Source organism: Budorcas taxicolor, chromosome 11, assembly GCF_023091745.1.
Source record: "Budorcas taxicolor isolate Tak-1 chromosome 11, Takin1.1, whole genome shotgun sequence".
Lineage (NCBI taxonomy): Eukaryota > Metazoa > Chordata > Mammalia > Artiodactyla > Bovidae > Budorcas > Budorcas taxicolor.
The window spans coordinates 45841883-45864303 of record NC_068920.1 but is presented as its reverse complement, the minus strand read 5'-3'; the positions used below and the strand labels follow the sequence as shown (position 1 = coordinate 45864303).

At 48.9% G+C, this 22421-nt stretch overlaps 1 protein-coding gene across 1 annotated transcript in view; it reads left to right on the top strand.

Moving 5' to 3' along the window:
- The window catches only part of DAAM2 (dishevelled associated activator of morphogenesis 2), a 130900-nt gene that overhangs the window by 53586 nt on the left and 54893 nt on the right, over positions 1 to 22421 (top strand). The window lies entirely within an intron of this gene.

Here is a 22421-nt window from a genome sequence, read left to right as displayed (position 1 = left end):
TTCCAAGTGGGAATCGACTGGGCGTGGAGACTGATTGGATAATTATAACATAAAGGAGGGAACATCGTGCATCTGTGTGTGTGTTTGTGTGCACACGCGCTTGGTGGTCTTTTGGACAGCCTGTCAAAACCTGCCTCTCACCCCAGAACAGTCAGTTATGTGCTTGTGACCTTGGGGAGGTCACCGGACTTCTCTCAGCCTCAGATGTGAAAGAGAAGGGAAGAGTTTCCTGGTCTAAACTCAGGATGCTGATACCCACTCCTCGGAGTTTGATGTGGTCAAGAAATGAGATAATACATGTAAAGGCCTGGCATGCGGCCTTTCTCAAGACAGAGGAAGCGTTAAGGATGAGCTGTGCTTTGAACCTCGGACCGTGGCATCACTCACAGAGGAAAGCCGAGGTGGGCTACAGGTGGGAGGAGCGAAGACGGTTTGAGAGGAAGTCGGTGGTAATGGTGCCAGCATTTCAGAGCAGACATGTGGGTCGTTGGAAATAAGGAGCTGGAGATGGGGGAGACAACGCTTCGGGAGAGACCACTGGCTGAGTTCGTCTGAAAAGAGAGGGAAGGTTTGCTGGGAGGGGAAGGAGTGAGGGAGAAGGACAGAGACCGGAGGTGTGAACCTTGGCCAAGCCCCAGCACACCAGCTTCGGGACCAGCTCTGCTGGGTGCAGGGCTCCCAAGAGACCGTGCAACGCTGGTCCTGAACTCAAGGGTGTAGCAGCCCATTGAGAGCGACCCTATTCAGGAAGCAGCAGCGGCAGCTCTGACATCTGATGGGAGAAACACAGGATGCTAAGGAGGGGCGCCTCACCACACCTGTGAGCAAGGGCGCAGGCTGCCAGGTGGGTGGCCGGGAGGAAGGGGAGGGTCCAGGAGGGGTGCTCCAGACAGGGGGACCAGCTAGTTGAAATCAAAGAGATGAGAAAAAGTGGAGCGTGGGGAAAGCTGGGTTGGATGTCATGTTGTTCTGAAACACCATGGAGAAGGTACTGGGAAGACAGCCTCTGGAGGAGGTGGGGAGACAGGCTGGAAAGAAGTGATGCTGATGTGCAGAAGTGCAGTTTCCAGGTGAGGTGGACACTGAGGAGGGAGGCAAAGGGGACGTGAGGGGCCCTCGGGTAAGTAAAGTTCCTTCAGTGGAGAGAATCCGGGCACAGCTTACAGGGGTGTCTGGGTCAAAGGAACATGACTTAGGGATGGGAGAGTCCACGCAGAGACTGGGCTTGAAGCTACAGAGGGCATGGTCTGGGTTCCAAAGGGGAAACCCCACCTTCTATAGCCTGAAGTCTCCCAGCCGAGGTCTCACTTCCCTTGGAGGAAGCATCCCATTCTAGAAGCACAGGGAGGAAAAATAGCTTACGCCTTTTACATACGAGATGTCTTTGGTTCGCTGGAAGGGAGCGAGGGCAGCAGAAACAAACAAATGAAAATGTCCAGCGTTTCGTCTGGGAATGCCAAGACCTCATTTAGCCACGCGGGTCTGTCAAGGCGCACGCTTTTGCCTCTTGCTAAGGGCCACTTGAGACACCTCTTGATGGTGTCTGGACAAGGTCTGGATGCCTTTGACCTCCAGTGAACTCTTAATGTTGCAGGAAGGGGGACCCCTTCCAGGGCCCAAAACTGGGCTCTTGTCTAACACTCAGAAATGAATTGTCCAAGGAGACACATGTGCTGACAAAGCAAGAGATGTTATTGGGAAAGGGCACCCGGGTGGAGAGCAGTAGGGTAAGGGAACCCAGGAGAACTGCTCTGCCACGTGGCTCTGCAGTCTCGGGTTTTATGGTGTTGGGATTAGCTTCCAGGTTGTCCTCAGCCAATCATTCTGACTCAGAGTCCTTCCTGGTGGTGCACACCTTGTTCAGCCAAGATGGATGCTAGAGAGAAGGATTCTGGGAGGTGGTCGGACCTGTGGTGTCTCCTTTTGACCTTTCCTGAACTCTTCTGGTTGGTGGAGGCTTATTTGTTCCGTGTTCCATACCAGGACCTCCTGTGGTAAAACAACTTATGCAGATGGTTACTACGGTGCCTGGCCAGGGTGGAAGTTTTCAATCAGTGTGCTTCCCCTAACATTAAGAAGAGAAATGGTTGAAGGACCTGAATACATTGGGTTTGCTGGGAAGATTTTATTTCTGGGGTTAATAACTTCCTCCTCTGTCTATTCCCCACCCACACTCCCTGCCGTCAGATGGCTTTCATTCATGGCACACATGGCGTTATGTCATTTTCCTGGGGCACTCAGTATAGATGGTGGAAAAGCTCATTGGCATAAAAAAGATAAATGAATTCAAGACGTCAAACACCATGAAGGGTCGCAGAGTAGTCAATAATGCAGCATCCTATAAAAAGGGTAGACAGCAAGGGCTCTGAGTTTATTTGGAAGAATTCAGAGAGCCGAGGATGGTTAAGAAGGCTGCTTGGAGAAGGTGGGGCCTGCACAGGCAAAGGAGAGGAGGAGGAAGCAGAGGCAGGCGTGGGCTAGGGGATAAATGTTGCAAACCCAAATGCAGAACAAGCAGAACCAATTTTTTTTTTTAACTCTTGTTTCAAAGCTAACACATTTTTCTTGCTTTTAATATTTATCCAGTTGTAGAAGGACCCATAATCTTTGTGTCTGAGTAGAGTCATCACATTGATGTTAGACCCTGTAACTGATGGGGTCAAGAATTCAGGAAACACATACTGGAGTGTATCCATCCGCTCCCATCAAGTTCCTGCTGTGTGTGCAGAAAGAGCCCGGGTCAGGGGAGTTGGAGATAAAGCGGAAGTGTCCGTGCCCTCCAGGAATTTTAATCCCTTGAGCAATGGTGTGTTTAGGGAGGAGTGACCAGGGAGCATGCGGGCCGGAGGGGTGAGGTGGGATGGAGAGGAGAGAGCAGGGTGGGGAGCAGCCCAGCAGTTACTGTGTTGCCCCATCAAGGCCGTTAGGGCCAGGAAGCCACCCCAGATTAAAGTAACTTGTCTCCTTTCTGTCCTGACCATTCGGGGACTGTGGGTAACATTTTTGGAAACACGCAGGGAGTGGCTGGCTGGGCTGCTCTTCCTGGGAAAGGCTGCCCGAGCTGGCTTCCTTGGAAGATGGGCAGGACCAGCTGCGAGATTCATGGGCCTCAGCGCAAAATGGAGAGGCAAGGCTGCTGGTTCAGAAATTACTGAAGATTTCAGGACGGCAGCGGCAGAGCCTTAAACCAAGCCAGTGGCTCTTGTGAGAGTGCCTGGCACTCATCCTCAAGAGGCTGGCTCTGAAGATGAGTAGCCTGGATCTTTCTGTGGCTCAGTGTGGGCGGTAAGATGATGGGGCCCGATTGCTGCCCGCGGCCGGGGGACGGGGCTTTTCTGTGCTAGCGCTCAGTTCTTCCTGAGAGTTGGGGTGGGCGATGGGAAAGGGATGGGAAGGCTTCCATGGCTGGGGGCCGGGGGGCGGGGGACGACAACTGTTTACCATGATGCTGCCATTTCTGTGCATGGGAAGGCTGTGTCTGAGTTTTGGAATCAATTAGACTTCACTTTGACTTTTCACTTTCGTGCCTTGGAGAAGGAAATGGCAACCCACTCCAGTGTTCTTGCCTGGAGAATCTCAGGGACGGTGGAGTCTGATGGGCTGCTGTCTATGGGGTCGCACAGAGTCGGACTGAAGTGACTTAGCAGCAGCAGCAGCAGACTGAGGTTCACACTCTTTATGAACTCTGCTAACTTGGGCAAGTTGCTTACCTTCTCTTAAGCTTTAATTTCCCTATGTGTAAAAATGCATAAGATCATCTTTGCAGGCTGGTGGGCTAATGGAGTGAAATAAAAAAGGCAAATGTTTGAGCCCAGCCTAGCTCTTAGTAAATGTTACCATCCTTCTTTCTAAACATGTGCTGAATCTCTATCTTGTAAAATATGGAGCATGGTGTAGTTTGAGGACACATTATTGTTAGCAATTTGGTTTTGTTTTGTTTTGTTTTTTCTTTTCCTTCTCAGGCTTATTGGGGAAAGGGCTAGACTATAGCACCAGAATTTCAAATAGAGGCAGAGGGAGTATGCACGTTGTTTGTTTTTTTAAATTGGAGGATAATTGCCTTACATTGTTGTGTTGGTTTCTGCTGTACAACAACTAGAATCAGTCATAACTATATCAGTCATGACTTCCTTCTGAGCCTCCCACCCCTCTAGTTTATCGCAGAGCGCCTGGTGCTATACAGCAACTTCCCACTAGCCAGCTATTTTATACACAGTAGCATATTTATGGGAGAAGGCAATGGCAGCCCACTCTGGTACACTTGCTTGGAAAATCCCATGGACAGAGGAGCCTGGTGGGCTGCAGTCCATGAGGTCACTAAGAGTCAGACACGACTGAGCGACTTCACTTTCACTTTTCACTTTCATGCATTGGAGAAGGAAATGGCAAGCCACTCCAGTGTTCTTGCCTGGAGAATCCCAGGGACGGGGGAGCCTGGTGGGCTGCCGTCTATGGGGTCGCACAGAGTCGGACACGACTGAAGCGACTCAGCAGTAGCAGCACATTTATGTCAGTGCTGCTTTGTCAATTTGTCCCCCCCTTTCCTCCCCCCACTGTGCCCACAAGTTTGCTCTCTACATCTGCAGCTCCATTCCTCCCCTGAAAATGGGTTTCTCAGTACCATGTTCCTAGATTCCATAGATAGGTGTTCATGTACAACGTTTCATTTTCTCTTTCTGCCTGACTTCACTCTGTATAATAGGCTCTAGGTTCATCCACCTCACTGCACTGACTCAATTTCGTTGCTTTTTATGACCGAGTAATATTCCATTGTATATACGTCCTGCAGCTTCTGTATCCATTCATCTGTTGATTGACATCTAGGTTGCTTCCATGTCATGTAAATAGTGCTGCGGTGAACACTGGGGTGCATGTGTACACCTTGTTAACAGACACTAAGGAAAACCCAATTATGTCTTCTGGACAAACACCCAGAGAAATGCACACGTGTATGTGTACATACACGTTACAGAACTGAGTTAAAACTGGGTTGGAATGAGATGGTGTTTGACAGGAGAGTGTGGGCATCATCTCCTGGTTTTAACCTCAGTGTCCTTATCAGTCAGAAATACTGGCCTTGCTGGGTTGTGTTGAGATTCCGTGAGATGCTGTATGTGAATGCTACGTTCTCTGGTCCACGGCAGCTACAGGCATCTTTTGGTGGATCTCTCTTCCCAGGCCATAACGTGGTTCACGGAAAACTGAAGACAAGACAGTGTCTTCCCCACAGTAACATTTCCTGAATATTACGTTTGGGCAGCTCCTCATAAACCAAGCTGGGCTGATTTTAAATTGGCATGGAGGCTGATTGTCAATGGTACTACTCTTTCCTCTGTCATATATATCAGGGAGCTAGCTGGGTCTTCTCTCTACAGAAACTTGGAAGTCAGTAGAATTGTGTGTGTTTATTTCCTGGGAATGAACACACATATACATACACACATCACCTATGCATCTGACACACACACACACACACACCCACACCCACACACACCCCCACCCCCCCACCCCCACTTTCAGTTCAGTTGCTCAGTCATGTCCGAAGCATGCCAGGCCTCCCGGTCCATCACCAGCTCCCGGAGTCCACCCAAACCCATGTCCATTGAGTTGGTGATGCCATCCAACCGTCTCATCCTCTCTCGTCCCTTTCTCCTCCTGCCCTCAATCTTTCCCAGCATCAGGGTCTTTTCAAATGAGTCAGCTCTTCGCATCAGGTGGGCCAAGTATTGGAGTTTCAGCTTCAACATCAGTCCTTCCAGTGAACACCCAGGACTGATCTCCTTTAGGATGGACTGGTTGGATCTCCTTGCAGTCCAAGGGACTCTAAAGAGTCTTCTCTAACACCACAGTTCAAAAGCATCAGTTCTTTGGTGCTCAGCTTTCTTTATAGTCCAACTCTCACATCTATACATGACTAATGGAAAAATCATAGCCTTGACTAGACAGACTTTTGTTGGCAAAGTAATGTCTCTGCTTTTTAATATGCTGTCTAAGTTGGTCATAACTTTCCTTCCAAGGAGTAAGCGTCTTTTAATTACGTAACATTATAAACACACACATACACACCACCCAGAGTTGCACCCTAAAGAACACTGAGTGCCGTAGAACTGATGGGCAAGCTCCAGGAGATGGTGATGGACAGAGAAGCCTGGTGTGCAGCAGTCCACGGGGTCGCAAAGAGTTGGAATGACTGAGTGACTGAACAATAAAACCATACTACCCCATACATACACCTCTGTACCGTGGCGTCAAACCCTTTCACAGGCCACATGGATTCATATCTTCCCTCCCTCTGCTGTCTGGTTATTTCTAAGCATCTCCTATACTTGTCCAATGAGCAAGGACTGGGCATCCCCCCTACCCCTACCCCGCATCTCTCCTGATGTCTTGTCCTAGAAACTCCAAGTCACGGCCACCTTTCTTTCTCAATCCCCTCTGCTATGTCGTCTGCCTCTGACAAATTCCAGAACTGTAACCTTGGCTGAAGGTGCCTTATTTTTACCCACCCAGAATCCTGGGGCTGCTTTCAATTCAGCTCTACCCCCAGAGGCATCCGGGTAGAATCAGGCTTGTGCTTCACTAGGCTTCTGGGGGCCCCTCAGCTTTTCTCATGCTTTGGTAAAGCCCTGAAACATAACCACTCCTGGGAGGAGCCTGTGCTTGGAACAGGGGAAGGGAACCCTGTTGGAGGGCCTGTGATGTGCCCAGAGCTGAGCTGGCTGCTTGATGCCCGCTCTTTGCTTGATGCTCACCTCTAGGAGGTGGGTGCTGTCCTCCATGTGCCTATAGGAAAGTGAGGCTCACAGGTCCTAAGTAACTTAGCCACAGGCTTAATATGAAAGCATACACTCTTTACAAGAAACAGTCCCGCCTCCTGGAAGACCAAACAAGATCAGCTGAGACCTGGACCGGAAGAGAGTTCCCTGTCTAGCTTCCCATCAACCTGGGCTGGGAGGTCTTTCCTAGAACCTGAAGAGAAGCTTGTGATACCAGTGGTCTTCTAGAGCAGGGGTCCCCAGTCTCCGGGATCTAATGCCTAATGATCTGGGATGGAGTCAATGTAGTAATAATATAAATAAAGTGCACAGTAACTGGAATGCACTTGAATCATCCTGAAACCATCCCCCACCCTGGTCCATAGAAAAACTGTCTTCCACGAAACCAGTGCCTGGTGCCAAAAATGGGTGGGGACCACTGCAAAAGATGCTCACCTATGAAAAAACAATTCATCAGGTGATTCTTTTGTGCCGAGAGGAAGTAAGAAGGCAGCCAAGAGCAAAGCAATGAAAGAGGAGGGGACCTATCCTGCTAGACACCTGCTGTTCTAGAGGGTTGCCACCTGCAGACTCCAGAGCCCTTGGTTGCTGGGTATTGTGAGGCTATGAACATCTCTGTTTTGTTTGTTTTTAAACAAGTTCATTGAGATTTAATTGAAGTACCAAAAACTTTGCATAATTCAAGTACATAATTTGATATATTTGGGCATATGTATATACCCTTGACTCACCACCCTCAAGATCATGCTTGACCATCATCCCCCAAAGTTCCCTTAATTCTTTTATAATCTAGTCCCTCCCTCCCCACTCTCCAGCCCCTCCATAAGCAACCTTCCACCTACAATCTTTAGAAAGATCAATTGATCAAAAGATCAATAGATCTTAGTTTTTAGTCACTATAGGTTAGTTTGGGTTATCTCAAATTTTAGAAAAGTGGAATCATACAATACGTACGCTTTTATCCTCTGGTTCCTTGTACTTAGCATAATTGTTTTGAGCTCCATTCACATGTAGCACATCACAGCAGCTCATTCCTTTTGATTGCTGAGGAGTATTCTATTTTATGGGTACACTATACAGTTTGTTTATTGATTTACCCATTGATGGACATTTGGGTTGTTTCCAGCTTGGAGCTATTACAAACAAAGCTGCTCTGAACATTCATGAATAATGTTGTATGGGCACGTGCTTTCTATGTTTGGGGTAAATACCTAGGAGTGGAAAGCCTGGTTCATATGGAGGTGTGAGTTTAGCTTTTTAGGAAACAGCCCAGCTGTTTTCCACCAGCAGTAAGGAGAGCTCCAGTTCTCCTCTGTCCTCAGGGGCACACGGATGTAGCTCTGATTTCAAGGCTTGGCTGGTATAGAATTTGTGAGCCCCGTAAAATGACCAAACCTGGAAAATGAACCAGTTGGCTTTCAGTTTGGACAGGGACCCCCGAGTGACGCTGAACCTAAGAATGTAGAATCAGGTGCTCCTAGAATTATTATTCAGATGGCTATTTGCAGAATGTCAGGAGTGGGGGAAAATGAGCGGTCGGCACCCATCCCAGCTTGAGACTCTGTGGGACTGGACTGGGTCTGGAGCTTGGTGTTTGGGAATGAAATAGATTCATCTGAGGCATGTGGGGGAAAGGTGACAAGAAGCATTAAAAGGATGGGGCATTAGGGAGAGAAGACAAAGAGCCACGGAAGGGGACCTTGACCTTGGGAGGCTGTAGCTCCGTGAGGGCAGGAGCTGCGTCTGTGTGGTTTGCCCTTCAATCCCCAGTTCTGTGAGCAGGGCCAGCCACAGAGTGAGTGCTGAGACAGTAGAGGTGGATTGAACGAGCAGCTAGATGGAGGGTGAACTAACCAATGGGAGCGTGGGTAGGATTCCATTCAGCCAGCATTGTTTAGCACCTCGTGTGTTCTGTGGCTCAGAGCCTCGTGTCCAGGGTGGAAGGAACTCTGGAGAGCATGTGGTTTGACCTCCTCATCCACAGACAGGGCTCAGAGAAACGATGCTCTCAGCCAAGGGCATTCCTGTCTTGCCCAGGTCGCCTGCTGGGGCAGAGTTGGGACTCGCTCCTGGGTTTCCTCAGTTTCACTCTAGGGTTTAGCTCCTTTTAAAAATAATATTGTCTTTTCTGATCAATCAATGCTTATTGTTGGAAATTTGGGAAAATCCAGAAAAGGATAAGAAAAACAACCCTAAACGTCCAAAGATAATTACTTTGGGAGTAAATAACTCTAAACTCAAAAGATAATTATTTCAAGTTGTCATGTATGTATATGTGTCTATCTGCATCTATCTAACCAGCCTTTACATTTTAACATTTTGGCTGTTTTTAGTCTTTAATAGTATTGGGTTGGCCAAAATGTGTTCGTTTTCCATAACACCGTACAGAAAAACCTGAACAAACTTCTTGGCCAACCCAATATTAGTAGCCCTGGGACAGGGTATCTGGTCCTGAATCCTTGAGGGCATCTCTGACTGTCTTCCAGCACTCTGTCCATACACGATACCGTTTGTATGAACAGAGAGCTCGGAGGAGGATGGAACCCCACACTGGGAGAGAGCTCTGCAAACATTCTCAGACCCAAACACCAGTACTGCCCCTAACAGAACCATGTGGTGGTGGTGGAGTCACTAAATCATGTCTGACTCGTTTCCAACCCCACAGTCTGTAGCCCAGCAGGTTCCTCTGTCCATGGGATTTTCCAGGCAAGAACACTGGAGTGGGCTGCCATTTCCTTCTCCAGGGGAGCTTCCCAACCTAGGGATCGGACTCTAGTCTCCTGCGTGAGGAGAAGCCACTGCTGAGCCACCAGGAAAGCTCGTAGCCACACTTTATTATGTTCGTTTGTCTCCCTTCCCCACCAAGCTGAACTTTTGTTTACTCTGGTATTTTTCCAGCTCCTAGCAAGGCACTTTGGTGCTTAACGAATGTTAGTTAGAATGAATGAATGGGTGAAATTGCATGAGTAAGACTGAGGGGCAGGTGAGGGGAGGGGTCTACGTTTTCAATCAGCTGTCCTCCAGGAGTCAGCTCATCTCCCCTCCCCCAGCCCCTGCCCTCCCGTTCCCTGAAGAGATGGAATGTGCCCGCAGTCCAGGATTTATGTCCGGCCAGGCCAGGGCACGTGCAAGGCCTTTTCTGGTGTGAGTGAGGATGTGGAGAGGGCTAGCAGGACTGTCAGCCCAGGGTCCTGGTGCGACCAGCGCACAGGCCCAGTGAGAGTCCCAGGGCCAGCTTACCTCGATGGGACTTCGAGGTCCTGCCCTCATGAGTGCCAGAAGGCCTTTGTGCGGGACCTCAAGAGGAGTGGCTGTAGGCAGCTGCTCCCAGGCCGGGGGTTGCCCAGAATGGTGTGAGTTCTCAGCTGTCTGGCACTCTGGCAGGAGACCTGGAGGAGCACCCAGGAGGAAGCTGGGGGCACTTTTCCCTGCCACCCTTCAGTAAGGCCTCTCCATCCCTGTGGCCCACGGAAGGGGGCTCGGCTTCCAGGATGCAGAAGGGGGTGAGGCCGGGTTGTCACGTGTGGGGTGGTTTCCCTTTGGCCGGGAGCCTCAGGCCTCTGGCTCTAATGGGTAGCAGAGATTTGGGGGTTGAAATTCCTCCCCCTCTTTTACTTCACAGCTGTTGCTCAGAGAGCTCCCCTCTGCTCCCTCCCATTCTCAGCCCAAGTTCTTGCTTTCTGTGCCCAGTCCGTGTCTTGCCAAAGCCCCTGCGTCCGCTCACGGCTCGCATGCGTGTGGGCATGCACGCCCGTCCATGACATCCTGGGCATCTGGCCCCTGTTGCCTTCCTGGGCTGCTCAGGGACTCGTTAACTCTTACTCAGAGTTGCTTCCAGGCTCTTCCTCACTTCTGTCCCTCTGATAATCCACGCTGAGACAGTGCCACCAGAATTGTCCATCTGAATACTACTCAGACATAGAAAGCAACATATTTGAGTTAGTTCTACTGAGGCAGATGAACCTAGAGCCAATTACACAGAGTGAAGTAAGTCAGAAAGCGAAAAACAAATATCAGATATTAACGCATACATATGGAACCTAGTGGAGAAGGCAATGGCACCCCACTCCAGTACTCTTGCCTGGAAAATCCCATGGACGGAGGAGCCTGGTAGGCTGCAGTCCGTGGGGTCACTAAGAGTCGGACATGACTGAGCGACTTCACTTTCACTTTTCACTTTCATGCATTGGAGAAGGAAATGGCAAGCCACTCCAGTGTTCTTGCCTGGAGAATCCCAGGGACGGGGGAGCCTGGTGGGCTGCCATCTATGGGGTCGCACAGAGTCGGACATGACTGAAGCGACTTAGCAGCAGCAGCAGCATGGAACCTAGAAAGATGGTTACTGACGAACCTATTCGCAGGGCAGCAGTGGAGACGCAGACACAGAGAACAGGCTTACGGACAAGGACGGGGGAGAGGAAGGAGAGGGTAGCATGAATGGAGAGAGATGATGAGAGAGAGAAGCATGGGAGCATATATACTACCATATGTAAAATAGACAGCCGACGGAATTTGCTGTACGACTCAAGGAACTCAAACCAGGGCTCTGTAACAACCTAGAGGGGTGGGAGAGGGTGGGACAGGACGTGGGAGGGAGGTTCAAGAGGGAGGGGGCATATGTATACATGTGGCTAACTCATGTTGATGTATGGCAGAAATCAAACCAATATTGTAAAGCAATCATCAACCAATTAAAAAAAAAAAGTTGTCCATCCAAATCCCAGCTCAGAGCAGGCCTTGCAGACTCCCCTTTGCCATAAACCAGCCGACTAATTGGCCAATAAGCCAAACAGCCTGGAGCAGCCACCGCCGCCACCTCCTCCTCTCCCGCCTGCCCTGCGAGGCCTGTCTTTCTTTATCTGGTTATTTCCCATCTTATTTCCCACTGCCCCTCTCTGAGTTCTGTGTTCCAGCCTGGTAAAAGGAATCCCTCTGCCCCACACTCCCCTGGATGCCAAGTCCTCACCCCAGTACACCTTTGTCGTGAACGGGTTTCTTAGCCCCTCCCAACTGGCACATGTCCACCTCTTTCCTCTGAGTTCTGGCTTCAAGGCCACTTCCTCTGGTGAATATTCCAAACCACCCCAGCCAGAAGCCACTGTCCTCTCCCTGCGGTCCCAGAGCCTGGAACTCCCTCCCTCCGCCCCCTGAGAATTCTGGTGGTTTATACACAGACCTCCCCAACAACATTGTAAACTGGGGTGAGAATGGGATTTGATGTTTGGTTCACCCAAAGCACCTAGAGAAGTGCTTGTGCGCGCAGTCCCTTGGGGGCTGAGTGGCTAGATGGATGGATGAATGAGTGAATGCCTGCATACTTGGCCATGCCCTTGGAGAGCTACTATCTGCTTGCTTTCTGTCCTGCTGAGACAAAGAAACCTATGTTCTCTTGATCATTTCTCGAATGAGAAAACCCATTGGAAAACCCACAGCTTCCACACTTGCCCCCTGTCCTGAGTCAGAGAAATGTCGCTTTGGGGGACGTTTTCAGTTTCACTTTCCCAGCAAGTCGCCCCTTTCTCTCCCTCTCCTCCTGCCACCCTGGGGGGCAGATTGCACAGAGGGGCCCCAGGGGCTGCGAACATTTGCTTTTGCTTTCTTGCTTTTCCCAGAGCTGAGGGGGAAACCATCATTTAGGCAGCTGCTAAAAATAGCTCCCCCAGTCCTGGAAAGAGAGCTCACTTATTTTTGAAAGTGCTCCCCGCCCCCTCCCCAGCCCTGACCGTGGCTCACAAGACAAGTCAGATTGTTCAGAGTCCTGTCCTGAGGCCGACAGGGAAGTCACAGCTGGGCCCCATCCACTGTGTGGCCAACGTTGTCTGGGAGGTGGACCTGCAGAGAAGTAGGGAGATAGGAGGGCCTCAGGCTGTCCGTTTTTTTGTCCTATCAGAGATGGATCTTACTCCCAACAGCCTCTTAGACAGCACCCAGGGGGAACAGTATGGTAGGTGTGGAGTCTGGAGACCTGGTTTGGATCCTCAACTCACTCTAACATCTTTCTGAGCCTCAAATATGGGAGGGAATCCAGGCAGTGATTGTGTTTACCCTGCAGGAATGTGGTAGAAGTTCCAGATAAACCTTGAACATGGTAAATATTCAAAGAATGATCATTATCACTTTATTATGATCAGAATCACTGGATTTAAAGCACAGCACTCCTGTTTTGGGCTTTCCAGGTGGTACAGTGGTAAAGAATCTGCCTGCCAGTGCAGGAAGCACAAGAGACTCAGGTTTGATCCCTGGGTTGGGAGGATCCCCTGGAAGAGGACATGGCAACCCACTCCAGTATTCTTGCCTGGAGAATTCCATGGATAGAGGCACCTGGCGGGCTGCAGTCAGTCCATAGGGTCGCACTGAAGTGACTTAGCACGCATGCACGCACTCACTCCTGTTTCAGTGGGTAAGGCAGGGTGCATGATGAGCCAGTATGCTATCCTAAGTTAAACCATTTGAAATGCATGGTTTTGTGGATTAAAAACAATTCAACAGTCAGCTACATACGATTCAAGCTAATAACACAGGGATCAGTACACTTTCTGTAAAGGGCCAGGTAGGAAATATTTTTGGCAATATTTGGAAATATTTTGGAAATATTTGTGGGCCCTAGGGTCTCTGTTGAATAAAACATTTATAAATGATGAGCAAGTATAGTTGTGTTGTTGTTTTTAACTTTCACTGGAGTATGGTTGCTTGTAGCTGTGCTTTTTTTTTTTTTTTTTTTTTTTTACTTTTTTTTTTTTTTTTTTTAATTTATTTTTTTTTTTTATTTTATTTTTCTAATTTTAAAATCTTTAATTCTTACATGTGTTCCCAAACATGAACCCCCCTCCCACCTCCCTCCCCATAACATCTCTGTGTTTACTATTACTACATAGCTATTAAGTACTTATTATTACTGTGTAGCTATTAAGTGTTTACTATTATTACTACTGGGCCCTATTCTAGATACTTTACAAATATTAGCTAGTTTAATGCTGATGACAACCCTATGAAGTGTGTTGACAATGACAACCCTGTTATTTCCCCATTTTACAGATGAGGAAACTGAGGCTCAGAGAGCTTAAGTAACTCGTCTGAAGTCACATAGAGTTGATAACAGTTGAACAGAACCCACCCAAGTTTGTGGGGTAGAATGGGATGTCAGCAGTTTAGGATGGGAGCAGGGGCAGGCTTGTGAGGGGTCTCGAGTCTATTTGGTGTCCACAGAGCTTGAGGGGAGGGTCTTCAGAGACTTGAAGTGGAAGTAGGTATGGTGTAGGTGAGCAGTGGGGAGATGGGTGGGCAGAAGGCCTGGGAAATACTGTGGCCTGGGATGGAAAAGCATAGACTCTTTGTTGGGAAACCAGGTTCTGGGTAAGCTGGGCTGGGGCCATTTCCCGGGTGACACGCAGTGGCACATGAAGGGCAAGTGTGTGGGGAGGAATCTGCCCGGGGAACAGGACGTGGCTGACATTCTTTATGTTTCATGCAGCTGCTCTGGGGAGCTCTGGACCCCGTTCCCAGGCCTGGATCCCGGGGACCTGGTCGGGAGAGGAGGGCAGAGGAGCGCCACCCCGCATCTCCAGGATGCCTGGTCTCTGCCAACAAGTCATGGCACTCAGATACCCTGTCGACTCCCTTTGCCCGTTAGTTTAGCCTCAGATTAACGGGCAGCTGGTTGGGACTCTGACCTCATGTGTTCTGTGCTATTGCTCCCTCTGTGCCTTTGCTCATGGCCTTGCCAGGAATGTCTTTCCCTCCTCTAGCACCCTTCCTTAATTCTCTTCTCTCTTTCAAGATGAGGGGGCATGGGTTCGATCCCTGGTTGGGGAACTGAGATCCTGCAAGTCATATGGCCAAAATAAGAAAAGAAAGAAAAAAGAATTCCCTGCCAGTCCAGTGATTAGGACTGTGTTCTCATTACCAAGGGCCCAGGTTCAATCCCTGGTCAGGGAACTAAGATCCCAGAAACCATGTGCCTTGGCCAAAAAACAAAAAGAAAAAGACTTTTCTCAAAGCTAGCTCATGGAAGCTAGCTTTCATGGAAGCTTCTCCTGGAAGCTTCCCCTGACTTCCTCTTCACCCCCAGACTGTACCGGGTCCCCTTTCTGAGACTTTCTTACTCCACCTTTCTGTACTGTCACTGCCCCGACCTCCCCAGCTCCCCCACCTGAAGAGGTCCTGCTTGAGGAAAGGGACCAGACTGTGTTTACTCCTGTGTCCTCCCCACACAGTCAGCATCCAGCACAAGGGCTAGAAACGGGTTCCAGGCCTGTGTGTTCCAGGGCAACACCACTGTGCTCAGGATGTGGTGGTTGAGCAAGTTGCCTGAACTCTGGGAGTCTCAGTCACTGGTGAGAAGGGATAGTCAGGCTATTAGAGGGTTGAGATAAAGGGCAATATTGTCAGCTCAGTGCCTGGCTCCTGGTTGGCACTGGGAAGTGGCCAAGGGGAGATGCCATGGTACACCCTTGCTCTTACCCGCATGTATGGAGCTCGGGGGAGGGGATGGAGAAGAACATCCCAGGGTCACGGCATTGGCCCCAAGAACTAAAGGAAGGGTTCATGAATCAGCTTTGCTTCTGTGACAAGAGCTCTGAACTTGGAGTCAGAATATTTCCTTGGGGTTCCAGCTCTGTCCCTTAGCTGTTGGGTGTCACTGATAAGCCGTGTAACAGCTGCTGAAGACTTAGTCTCGTCATCTGTAAGGGGAGATAATAGTAATAACCATCTCACAGGGTCGCTGTGAAGCTGAATGTAATTGCAGAGCTGTGAAAACACCTGGCCCAGCCCATAGGAAATGCTCAGTCATGAATTATTGAGCCTAAAGAACACTCGAGAAAGCTCTGAGTGGGTCTCAGATCAGGACATGTCTTCCATGGACACATGCCCTCTGGCTTAGTGGTCTATAGCTTTAGAGTCCGGAGAAGGCAATGGCACCCCACTCCAGTACTCTTGCCTGGAAAATCCCATGGACGGAGGAGCCTAGTAGGCTGTAGTCCATGGGGTCGCTAAGGGTCGGACATGACTGAGCGACTTCACTTTCACTTTGCACTTTCATGCATTGGAGAAGGAAATGGCAACCCACTCCAGTGTTCTTGCTTGGAGAATCCCAGGGACGGGGGAGCCTGGTGGGCTGCTGTCTGTGGGGCCGCACAGAGTCGGACACGACTGAAGCGACTTAGCAGCAGCAGCAGCAGCAGCTTTAGAGTCAGTCATGTGTTTGAATCCTAGCTATGACATCACTAACTGTGTGTCTTTAGCCAAGTTACTTACCTTCTCTGAACCAAAGGTTTTTTGTTTGTTTGTTTGTTTTTCCTTTAAATAACTTCTTTAAATTGGTGCCTTCCATCTCAGAGCATCAGGGGTAGCTATAGCCCCGCCCCGTGGCCAGCGAATACCAAAGTCTCAAGTACTAATATTGTTCTGCTTCCACTTAAGACTTAGGAGTAAGCACTAATGACATTGGAATTTTGAAGCTTTAATTAATGTAAATAAAAACTGGTGAGTTGAGGTCCTAGGGGCCAGGGTTTGGGGTTAAAGGTTAGGATTTTCATCTTTAAAAACCAAATGGGAGTTCTGGACTCAAGTAAGAGGAAGCACTTCCTGGCCTGGGGTGGAATGTGGGAGGAGCGCCCAGGGGCGCTGAGGACAGCCTCTGGGGGCATCTTGGCGAAGGAGGTTGAGCCAGGCAGTGTGGACAGTCAGGGCTAAAGGGGCCCTCGGAGGTCTTCAGTCCAACGGGGACACGGCACTGGGGGGAAACCGAGGCCCCGAGGGGACGGCATTGTGGCCCCCGACCCGCTGCTGCCTCGCGACTCGCCCCGTCCCCGGAGTTAAGAAGCTGTGCTTTCTTCACAGTGTGGAGGATGTGACCATGAGGAAGCGGAGTCTGCTCACACCCAGAGGACTAGAGGAGACCCTGAGAGAGTTACAGGAGGGCCAGTGGATGGCGCCCCGACGATCCGATGTTGTAGGCCAGCTGGTCTGTGTTTAGGGGCAGACGGTCCTGGGAAGGCTGTGTCCCCACAGGGATATGGGACGAAGCAGGCAGACGGGAGGTGTAGGGCATGGAGCTGTTGGTGTGGGGGAAGTTTCCCTGGAGAGAAAGGTGGGTGGTGGGGGCCGGGCGGGCGCAGGTCCAGTCTCTCAGACCCAGGTCCAAGTCCTCTGGGTTTTGTTCTGTTGTGCCTTCCTGTTCTTCCATATTGCTTCTCAGTTCTCCTCCATTGCTCCTCTTCGTAAAAGAGACTTTGCGGAAACGAATGGCGCTGGCCACTTCCACCTTTCCACTCCCTGCCCAGGGTCAATGACAAGGGTTTATCTTTCCAACTAGAGGTCACTCAGAGCCTGAGGGAGAGTCCTGCCCCCTCTGGTCTAGGCTTCCCAGTTACTGAAGGCAAAAGTGGGTGGCTGGTTAAATCTGGCTAAGCAAGTTCCTTCAACGCCAGGCCTTGGTGGCCCCATCTGTGTCCAGGGAAGGGCTCATGGTTCAGACTTTCGGGAGGGCCAGTCTCACCTTGCTGGTCATGGTGATACCGAAGTCACAGCAGTGGTGTCGGCCTTCTTTAATGAATGTCTGGGGTACTCCTGGCGTTTTATTTACATTAGATCATTTATTCTTCACTGAAACCGCATGAGGAAGATGCTATTATTGCCTTGATGTCACAGATGAGGAACCTGGGGTTCTTGGGGGTTAAGACCTCATGCTCAGGGTCACCCAGCTGGGAAGGCAGAGCCAGGAGTCAGACCCCAGTCCGTCTGACTTCAGAGCCTCTGCTGGAGTGGAGGAAGCATTAGAGTAGGGGTGGGAGAGAAATTGGGGTGGTGGGTGATGGAGGCAGTTCCCCCGAGGGGAGGAGAAGCAGGCAGCCTTTGGAATCTTCATACCCTCTCCTGGTCTAGAAAGGACCTTGTTTACAGGAGCAATTTCTTTCTTTCTTTTTTTTTTTTAATACTATTTTGGATTTTATTTTTGTTCATTTTTTGGCTGTGCCACACAGCTTTTGGGATTTCAGTTCCCCAAACGGGAATTGAACCTGGGGCTCGGCTGTGAAATCGCCAAGGCCTAACCACTGGACCACCAGGGAACTCCCTGGAGCTATTTCTATACTGAGCTGCAGAGTCTGATCTTCTCTGGGAGGTAGGGGGAGGCTGCTTTGGGGGCTGGGGCAAGATGGGAACAAAGGGCATTGATGTTTGGAAGAGGCGCTCTGGGAGGCAGTGACTGGACCACAGCCTGGACGCTGGCATCCTGGTTTTCAGCCCCAGCTCTGTCCCCATTGTTATGTGGCCTCAGAGAAGGCATTTCCTTCTGGTACCTCAATTTTCAGATCTCTCCCTTGAAGCTAGATGCTTTCCAGCTTAGGGCTTATGGTTTTAGTCTTGGAGGTTCAGAAGGGGCCCCAAGAAAAGGAGGGACAGACTTAAGGTTCCTGGGGAGGAGGACACCCTCAGGAACATAAACACTCAGGAGCAGGAGCGGTGGAGCAGGCCGCCCTTAAAAGGGCAAATATGCAGCGCGGCCGAGGGTGGGGGGGTCGGGGGGAGGGAGGGTTGGTTAAGGCCCTTCTCTGTGGGGCCGTCGCTTCCCGTTGGGAGGTCTGTGTCTACTTCTTCCTTCTTCTCTCCTCCTTAAGCTACTCCACCTTACTCCTCATACTCAGGCGAGACCTTAAAAATATTTAAAGACAGGTATGGGCCTGGCACCAACCACTCAGGGGTCACAGCTACGAACGTGGGTGTAAGACAACTGGGATGCTCCAGCTGTATGTCAGCCCTGCCCCTGACGCCCACCCCAGGAAAGCCTGGTTCAGGCACTGAAGGGCAAAGAAGGACCAGGAGGGAGACTGGGGCGAGAGAAGTCGAGGAGGTGACGACAGGAGAGAGTTCGCAGGGGCAGTGACTGCAGTCTCTGATTCCCAGTACTTAAGCCACCAGGAACCCTGGAGAGGAACAAGGGCACAGTCTGGAGGTAGAGGAAGCAGCTGGCAGGCTAGTGCAGAATCCTGGTGTATGTTGGCAAAGACCTGGAGCAGGCTTAGAGTTCACAGTTCCTCCCAGACATCAGCCATCCCTCCCGAGAACCCCGTCATGCCGTCCAGCCCATCTCATCCCACCTCTGGGACCTGCCCTTCCATGCTCTGTGTCCCCAGCAAAGCAGTCTTGCCCACGGGACCTGACCTGGAGCTTGCATCAACATCCCAAACGGATGATGGGCAGGGGACCCAGGGAGGCCCACCCCTGTCTACCTATGGAATTAGTGCTTTACCGAGCCTGACACTCGGGGGCCAGGGTTTCGTCCCACCCACTCTTGCCCATTGGCTATCAAGTCCCCTGGAAAGCCTCAGTGTCTCCCTTCCTCCCTTGATGTCCTCAGCTACCAGCCTGTTCCAGGTCTTTGCTGACATAAACCAGGATTCTGCACTAGCCTGCTAGCTGCTTCCTCCACCTTCGAGACTGTCCCCTTGTTCCCTTCAAGGGTTCTTGATGTCTTAACTACCAGGAATCAGATTTCAATCAGTATTTCTTGACTGATTGATAAAGACCCGTCTTTTCTGTCTCCATAAGCACAGTTGTTTTTTTTTTTCCCCAATTGACCAAAAAATATTATTGAGCACCTAAGCACAAGGCCTTTTATTAGCCATAAAGGCAGGGGGGTGTCAAATAAGCAGGAGGCAGGGCCCCTGTCCTCAGAGAGCCTTCACTATAGCTGTGGAGACAATGTGCAAACCTAGAAAAGATGGCCAGTAATATCAGGCAGGCTCAGATAATGTGTTATTTTAGGTATCCCTTGGTCTACTAAAAAGTATTTTTTTTAATTGAAGTATAGTTGATTTACAATGTTGTGTTAGTTTCAAGTGTAACTGCAAAGTGATTTTGGTTATACACACATATGTATCTTTTTTTTCAGATTATTTTCCCCTATAGGTTGTTACAAAATATTGCATATAGTTCTCTGTGCTCTACAGTAAGTCTTTGTTGACTATCCATTAATATATAGTAGTGTGTCTGTGTTAATCCCAAACTCCTAATCTGATAAATTCGTAGGTAAAAGGAAGGAAGGATCAAATCCCTTTGAATGAATAACCTAAAGTTTAGATATATAAAACATAACTCTTGGATTGTATAGGGCAATATTTCTTAATGTCTTTGAAAAATAATCCTTAGAAAAAAATTTTTAAGTTCTATGTTCATATACACTTATTAATGTAACAATATATTTATCCTTTTTTACTGTAACAATATGGTTGATTTATTCTTTTTCTTAACATATGCGTGTATCTATTCTCTTTCAAATTCTTGTCCCAATTAGGTTGTTATAGAACACTGAGCAGAGTTCCCTGTGCTATACAGTAGGTCCTTGATGGATATCCATTTCAAATAGAGCAGTGTGTACATATCAATCCCAAAATCCCCAACTGTTCCTTCCTCTCCTCCTCCAACCGTAAGTTCGTTCTCTAAGTCTGTGTCTATTGCTCCCTTTTAAATAAGTCCATTTGTATCATATTCTAGACTCTGCATGTAAGTGATATCATATGATATTTCTCTGACCTCAGTCAGTATCACAATCTCTAGACCCATCCAAGTCCCTGCAAATGGCATTATGTCATTCTTTTTAATGGCTGAGTACTATTCCATTGTACATATGTACCAAATACATTTAATAAGTGCTAGCAAACATTTAAAACGTCTGTCACAAAGTTAATAAAGAAGGATAAAGTCGGGACTTCCTTGGTGAGTCAGTGGTTGAAACTTCACTTTCCAATGCAAAGGGTGTGGGTTCGATACCTGGTGGGAAAACTAAGATCCCAGATGCTTTGTGGTGCACCCTCCCAAAAAAAGAGATAAAATGGAACCAATAAAAACACCTCTTGAATGATGAATAACATGCATCATGCCTTATATGGGAGGCTAGCTCAGATGATTAACTTATTAGCTAGTTTGTTAGGGTTTAGGAAGTAAAGCAGTGTTCTCCTTGAGTTACCTTGGGTTCACTAGGAACAAGTTATGCCACAGTTATCTTTTTTCAATAAGGTTCTAGAACTTGGTTCAAGGGAATGCCTTAGATTTGACATATTTGGAGCTCCCCAAGGACTCAGGAAACAATCTCCTGTGGTGTCTTTAAGAAAAGAGGGCAGGGACTTCCCTGGTGGTCCAGTGGTTAAGACTCCATGTTTCCAGTGCAGGGGACACAGGTTAAATCCCTGGTGGGGGAACTAAGATCCCTCATGCTGCACAGTGAGGTCAAAAAGAACGAAAAAGCAAACAAACAAAAAAAAGAGGGCTAGATCAGTCCATGGGGTTCAAAGCTGGTTGAAGGACTGTCCCTTGAGAGTGTTAATGACTAGTTCTTTGGCATTCCCAGACGAGGAAGCTGTGTCATCTGGCCTTGTCTGTGTCCTTGTTGTGGTCAACATTTAGAGCAGTGATGTAACTGAAGACCAAGGGGACATTCTGATCATTCCGTTAATGACCTAGATATAGGACAAACAACTTAAAAATACCTTGACCCCTTTGGGGATATTATCTGAAGCACTGAAAGCAGGGACACAAACAGATATTTCTATGCATTGGTAGCAGCGTTCTTCACAATAGCCAAAAGGAGGAAGCAACGCCATTGCCTGTCAACAGATGAATGGATAAACAAAATGTGGTCTCTGCATACAGTGGAATATTATTCAGCCTTAAAAAGGAAGGAAATTCTGCTACAGCTTGTACGAACCGAGAGGACATTATGCCAAGTGAAATAGGCCAGTCACAGAAAAGACGACTGCTGTAGGATTCTACTCATACGAGATACTGAGAGTTGTCAAATTCTTAGAGACAGAGAGTAGAGTGGTGGTTGCTAGGGGCTGAGGGGAGAGGGAAATGGGAAGTGATTAATGAGTACAGAGTTTCTGTTTTACAAGATGGAAAAACTAATAGAGATGAATGGTGGTGATGGTTGCAGAGCAAGGTCAGTGTATTTATTGCCACTGAACTATACACATGAAAAATGGTAAAATAGTAAACTTCATGTTATATACCCACAATTTAATAAAATCCTGTCCCCAAACCTGTGCTATATCACTGCTATTACAGATAGAATATCTGTAGAATATAAAGGTAGAATAAAGGTAGAATCTGATTTATATTCAAAACTTAAGATACAAAGGTGTGGAGAGAGTATGTTGAGCAGCAGTGTGGTGGGTAAACAATGGTCTTTCTGCTGAACCTACCCAGATCTGAAACCACGTTGAGGAAGCATTGGTCAAGGATCGTTTGGCCCATTTAGGAAGCCCGTGTGTGGATAACTGGACTTAATCCACCTTGAAGCTATGTGGCCTCAATGACTAGGGCCAGTGTTCATCCTTAGGCTGGTCATCATAGAGCTAGGCTTTCCCACTTAATCCTTTCTGTTCCAGTGACCACCCATCTGTTGGGTGTCTCTCAGTTCCGGGCTCTAGCCATAGCGGTGTCCTCTGTTCTCGGTCTGTATGGAAAGCACATTTGCCCAGATTCCCATCACTCTTGGTTGAACACCGTTCAAATGATCAGCCCCGTTTCTTTACCCAGGGTTCACTCTAATGGCTCCCGAAGGTCAGCCCTTCTTCTGGATGGATGGGTGAACCCACACCCGGTTGATATTTCACATTCATCTAGACATGCCTGGCTACAGCAGAC